Here is a 6,737-nt window from a genome sequence, read left to right on the forward strand (position 1 = left end):
TGTCATAGGGACTTTTACAACTTTCGGGCTATTTTCTCAGAAAGTATTTACTTGCCCCTGAAAAAATTGCACCATCGTAAGTGGGTCAGTGAATGGAAGTTGCTTCAACAAAACTCAAAGTGATTCGAGAGCAGCTCTTTAAGTGAACTTATCCGAAATTTTGTGTGGGGGGTACCCGAAGGAGTGGACAAATATAGTCCATATCGAACCTGATCCATACCGAAAATCGGGCGATACCGTTCTATTGGAGCTATATCAAAACGTGGACCTATGTACATAATTTTTATCAGAAAAAATTTTTGGTCCATTGGGAACCCTCAATGCAAAATTTCGGCGTATTTGGGCGTGAAACATATGTAAAATATTCAAAATTCCGAAAATCGTTATCAAAACGTGGACCTACATATGTCCATAATTTTTATCGGAAAAGTTTTTTGTAAAGTGAAAACCCCACATCTCAAAATTCAAGTTTAGCTAAAATATTCAAAATACCGAAACATTAATAAGTACCGTTGCATGGGGACTATCCCAAAACGTGGACCGACCTTCCCAATTTTTTGCACTCGACATTATCAGTTAACTATAAGTATTTATACCAAAATTCATCTGCCAACGCCAACTCCTTTTATATTTGGTCACCGTTTATTTGAACTCGCGACATAGTGCAGCGTTTTTTGAGGATATGCGCCATTATCTCGGGAACTATGGACTTGGTCACGGAAAAAATTACAATAACGTAACGGGGGCCGCACGAACATTCTGCTACAAAAAAATTCATAACGATTCGCGAGGTGTCACTAAACTGCACTTAATTCAAATTTTGAGTGGGAGGTACCTGAAGGAGTGGACCGATATAATCCATATTCTAACCTGATGTATGCCTAGATGTAGTATTACGCAAAGTTTGGTTCAATTCTGTTACTCCCTTCGATAGTTATCGTGCGCACAAGTTTTGCGACAATTTTTGAACATTTGTGGGGAGGTACCTAAAGGAGTGGACCTATATGGCCCATCTTCGAACTTAAATCAAATCTGGACAAAATATTTCGATTTGAACCGAATCGATTGATCCGTTCGAGAGTTATCGTGCGCACCAGCCAGACAAACAGACGGACGGACATTGCTAGATCTACTCAAAATTGTCTGAAACGGACATCGTAGAAACATACTTGGGGTCTAAAACCATTAGTTCGATGAGACACATTTTTGGTCGTATCAAAGTGTAAATACGCTCTTTACACCCTCTTTAGCCTTTTTTTTAAATATTCACACCGGTGTAAAGAATCTTTTAGAAATAGGAACCCATTACAAAGTATTGTAAACAATTTCAAAAAAAAAAAAAAAAAAAAAAAAAAACAGCAAGCTACTTTATTTTACTCATTACCTTCGGTAATAGGAATAAGGGGAGTACACACTAACAGTCAAAACTGACAGTCAACGTACTTTTAGGACAATTTTCCGGCAAATAACAACTTTTATTTAGCTAAAAACGTTTGAAATACAATATTTACGGTATTATTTAGCGATTACAAAAGAAAATTTTCAGTTAGGCTTTGATATTCACGAAATAGACCTCGATGACTGTCAGTTTTGCTTGTCAATGTGTACTATACTATACGCAGTGAAATGCAATAATCGGTTTTTCGATTATACGGTTTTCGTGAAAAACTTAAATCTCGATTTTCGGTTAGTCGATTATTTGAGAGTGTACTAAAAGTCGAGTTTCGATTATTCGTTAACCGCGGAAAACCGATCATAATCGAATATAATCGACCATTCTCGTTGATGCAATCTGTGATGTACATATGTACAAAAAAGTGCCGTCCATAATGCGGTTTTACCACACCCAATGGTCAACTACGACTAATAGTCGTCCACGATTAATAGTCGATTACGAATAATAATAGACTACGACTAATGGTCTACTACGAATAATAGTTGACTCCGACTTTCGAAAGTCGATTAAGAATAGTTGGTTATACGGTTTTCGCACAGTCAATAGTCGACTACGATTTTAAGAGATTTTACGGCTAATAACCGATTAACCGAAATCGGTCTTACGTATCCCTAATTCGGTAAAAATTCCAAATCGATTTTAAAATAGCGCTTAAACCTCTCTAAATCGAAAATTGTTGAGTTTATGCGTCGTGGTACCCGAATGAATGGAGCCATATATTCCATCTTTGAACTTGTTTGAAAGAAATATGTATTACGATGTAAAAAGTTTAAACCAAATCGGTTACCCTATCCATGTGCACCAACGATTTTTGGTGGGTGTCATAAAAGTTTAAACTTTTGTGGGGGAGATTTGCGGAAATGTGGACCGATACCCAGAGTTATCTTCCTTATGATCCTTTATGGGCTTAGATCCATTTCACAAGAATAGAGGAAATTCATTTGCTATTGAAAACCTTAGTGGCTCAAGCTTTTGTCCTTCTATCAACAAACTCAGTGTTTTTAAGTTATCTTTTCAACGTTTATAAGCATTGATACCGGGAGCTATTTAAGTTGAAAGTGATGAGTATTGGTATAGCACTCTATGATGATCAAGCACTCTCTGCTTAGCTCCTCTTGTTGGCAAGGTGGAAATTGTAGCGATGTGTACAAAAGTGGTGCTGTTTGTAGTACTGACTAACTTCAAATATCCACTGAAAGTAAAAGATTAAATTTAAATTCTTCTTGGCAGAAGGTTAAACGCGAAGACTGGGTTAACCTCATAGGGTTACGGACAACTCAGAGGGTTAAACGCGAAACGAAATTCTAAAAGCGGTCCCAAGGATTACGGACATATCAGAGGTTTAAACATGAGGGTCCAACGGCAACGGACACCTCAGAGGGTTAAACGCAGGGACTGGATTCTATGCTGGGGATCCTAGGGTTACGGACACCACAAAGGGCTACTGACACCTCAGAGGGTTAAACGCGGGGTCGGAATTCTAGGTTGCTGTCCTAGGGCTATGGACAGCACAAAAAGATTAAAAGCGATTAGAACGATGGAATTCTAGGCTGGAGGTTAACGGACACCTCAGATGGTTACAAGGATACGACGCGAAGGGTTACCAAGGCGAAAGATCGGATAAGGGAAACACCACTCAAATTCAACTGGATATTCTTTGTCCTGTACATGAACTTACTTCACGCACTTGTGGTTGTTGTTCTAACAGTGTTTATTATTGTATGTTTGTATGTTCGTTCGTCTGCTCACTCTGGCTCTGGGTCTATCTCCAGTTCAAAGAAAGTCGCTGCTTCGATGGGATGTAACCACATATTCACTGGAGTTAGATGAGTAGGTTTGGCGGGGCAGTTGAAAAGGTGCAGTGTGTCGTACTGGACCATGCCGCGTACTGAGCAGATGTTTTACACGGCGCGACCAACATCCGACCAATAAAAATTTAGGCGAGCGTAGTAGAGCCAAAACTACTCTGGTTTGTCGTGGCAGCTGACGCTCCTCAGCTGCGATAGATAGGGAAAATCGTAGTTACCTATTAGTGATAGGTGTCACATTCTGTGTGAGCTAGGATAGGGTCGGTCAGTAAACCTAACGGTCGACTAATGTACGTTTGAAAACGGGTAGGAGGCCTTTTTTTGCTGTGATGGATAGGGGTTGTCCTCAAGTACGGTATTCGCACTGTATCTCTGTACTGCCTGCACGACTGCATCATTGTGAATGCTATCCAAGCCTGCCTGATAGGTTCGTTGTTCTAGAAGTCCTCTTTTATTTCTTTTGAGCTCTCTATCTAGATCATAAAGATCTCTCCTGAGATCGCGACAGGGATGATCGTAACGATAACACCCAAGCAGGTACTGCATCGAAAACATCCTGTTGTTCTGCTGCACCTTCGTAACCTCTTGAAAATGGTCCACTGGTGTCATGAGAAGGTCCCCTTTTGCAGTCCTCAGGTTTGAATATTCTTTCACTGCGTAGCGCTAACATTTGCATACTCCTCTAGAGCCGCATAGCTTACCACAGACCGGCCTATTGCTTTGTATGAGGCCAACAAGGTTTCTTTTTCAGCCAGAAGTTCTGCTGGCCAGCGACTTGAGGACCTTCTTCATACTTCTGATCTTATCGCAAATATGCAGCAAGTGGTGAACAGTGGGACAGTGGATTAACTTACTTACTTAGCTGGCCCATTGCAGAACATTTGTTCCATAGACCGAACTAAGAAAAGATCTCCAACTCTCTCTGTTTAGTGCTTCGATTTCTGGAATACCGCGCCTTGTCATCTTTTCATCCACTTGTTTGCGACATCTATTCTTTGGCCTGCCAATTCTGCGTGCACCGCCATGTGGCTCGAATTTATACGCCTTTTTAGCAGGTTCATCATCGCTCATTCTTATGATATGGCCTACACGCCAAGCACTGCCTTATCTGCTTGCGCAAGTACCCAGGCTTCGGAACCATACATCAGCACCGGTAGTATCAGTGTTTTGTAAATCGTTACTTTTGTTTGACGAGTTGTGGCTTTGTTTTTGAAGTGCTTACTTAAGCCAAAGTAGCATCTGTTGGCCAATACAATTCTTCTTTTATTTCACAAATGATGTCGTTTGTTGTGTTTACGGCGGTGCCGAGATATACGAAGTCTTTTACTACCTCAAAATTATAGGAACCAACTTCAACAGTTGGTCCGATCTCAATGGACGCATTGCGCGTCGAGACCATCAGCTTGGTCTTCTCGCCGTTTACCGCCAGACCCACTTTAGCAGATTCTTCTTCTGCTTCTTTTACTGATCGTTCCATGATGTCTTTATGATCAGCATAAGCAAGTAACATGTGGCTATTGGTGTAGATTGTGCCACTTCTTTTGACGTTTTCCTCTCGTATAACCTTTTCTAGCAGGATGTTGAAAAGATCATTCGAAAGTCTGTCTCCCTGCATGAAACCTCTTTTGGTACAAAACTCTTCGGAGAGGTTCTTTCCTATTTTAACTGAAGATCTTGTGTCATTTAGAGTCATTTTACAAAGCCGAATGAGCTTTGCGGGGATACCAAATTGAGACATGGCTTGGAATACCTGTGAACGACAAAAAGGTGGTAGGTGTCGGTCTGCATCTCTTGGGTCTTCTCCAGGATTTGCCGCAGGGTAAATATCTGGTCAATGGTGGACTTGCCAGGTCTAAAGCCGCATTGGTATGGTTCAATTATTTCGTTGACCATGGGCTTTAGTCGTTGGCACAATATCCCTGACACTATCTTGTAGGCGATAGGGAGAAGACTTATCCCCCTATAGTTGGAGCATAAAGTCTTATCTCCTTTCTTATGGACGGGACACAGGATGCTCAGGTTCCAATCGTCGGGTATGCGTTCTTCCTGCCAGATGGCGCTAACTAGCTGATGCATACACCTTATCAGCATGTCGCCTCCGGTTTTAAACAGCTCGACTGGTAGGCTATCAGATCCTGCTGCGTTATTATTCTTTAGCCGGTTTATTGCTGTCTTTATCCATAGTGTTTCCGAGCATCAACAACTTATCGCCCGGACTCCGAATCTACCTGGTTTCCAATTATCCACAAACCGCCGACCCGATTACCTGCGACCGTCGATATCATATCAGTTCCCCGATCTTCTACAACCCGTCATCCCGATTATCTCAACACCGTCATCAATATAACAGTTTCCCCAATTACCTCGAACCACCAGCGAAACCACCGGGTCCCGATACCCAGCCAACCACTCAACCACCACCGATTCCATCGAGCCATCCGAGTAAGGGTAACCATTGTCAGAACAACGCTCACTTATCACGAAACCCCCAGCTAACGAGCACCGGTCCACCTAGCCATCTTCACGCCAACGATCGATTCATACCCATTGAACATATTCTTATCGTATTCAAGCCCGAATAGATTGTAAATTGTCAATAAAATTCGTATTAATCCCCTGGAAAGTGAAAATACTATTCTTCTCATTTCGTAAGGTTTAGCCAACGAGCAAACTACGTTACAATGTGTGCCGCGTGCCGAAACACAGGTTCAATCCGGCATCGAAGAAACCGCCGGCGTTAGATTGTATGCCAGTTCTTCTTTACTGAGGATGCTTACGGCGTACTGACAGTTTAATGGAGAGAGAGGTGAATCATATGGGAAGCCTTTGCGCCTCAACACCCTCTCTCGCACACACAATTACACAAAGGAAAAATAACCTAACATCATGTTTACATTGGAGCTTTTTGCTGGGTTAACCTCTTTTATGATGATATATTTGTATACGCCAAATGGATTTGACAATTGAAACCTGCTCGATGTAAATAAATATGGTTAACGTAAATATGGTCTTACAACAGCAATGGAATTGATCAAGGCACATTTATATAAAGTAGAAGTGACAATCAGCTGTATTTTTACTTTTTTTGTAAATTTGGTTTTCAAACTGTAATAGGGTCTACTCATGAAATTTGAAACTTCGAAATTTGCTACCATAAAATACTTCGTAAAGGTGTAATAACAATGACTTACGACATTTCTGAATGCTTTATATTTAACTTTTGATTAAAATTTGTTCTATTTTAGAGGATTTTCAAAATGTATTTACGTTTTTCCTGAGAAAATTTTAAGAACGACCCTATTATTCAATATTTTCTTTGACATAAAATTTTCAATAACAACAATGTTGTTTTTGTAAATTTTGTTAGTTGTTGTAATACATGCATCTACCTAATATAAATAAGCCTTGGAATTAATAAATTAAATGACTCGTTTTATTAAACCCGTTCGCAGTAAATAAGAAAAAAACATTGT

The sequence above is a fragment of the Musca autumnalis genome, unplaced genomic scaffold, assembly GCF_047663935.1.
Source record: "Musca autumnalis isolate F117 unplaced genomic scaffold, ASM4766393v1 scaffold_3, whole genome shotgun sequence".
Taxonomy (NCBI): domain Eukaryota; kingdom Metazoa; phylum Arthropoda; class Insecta; order Diptera; family Muscidae; genus Musca; species Musca autumnalis.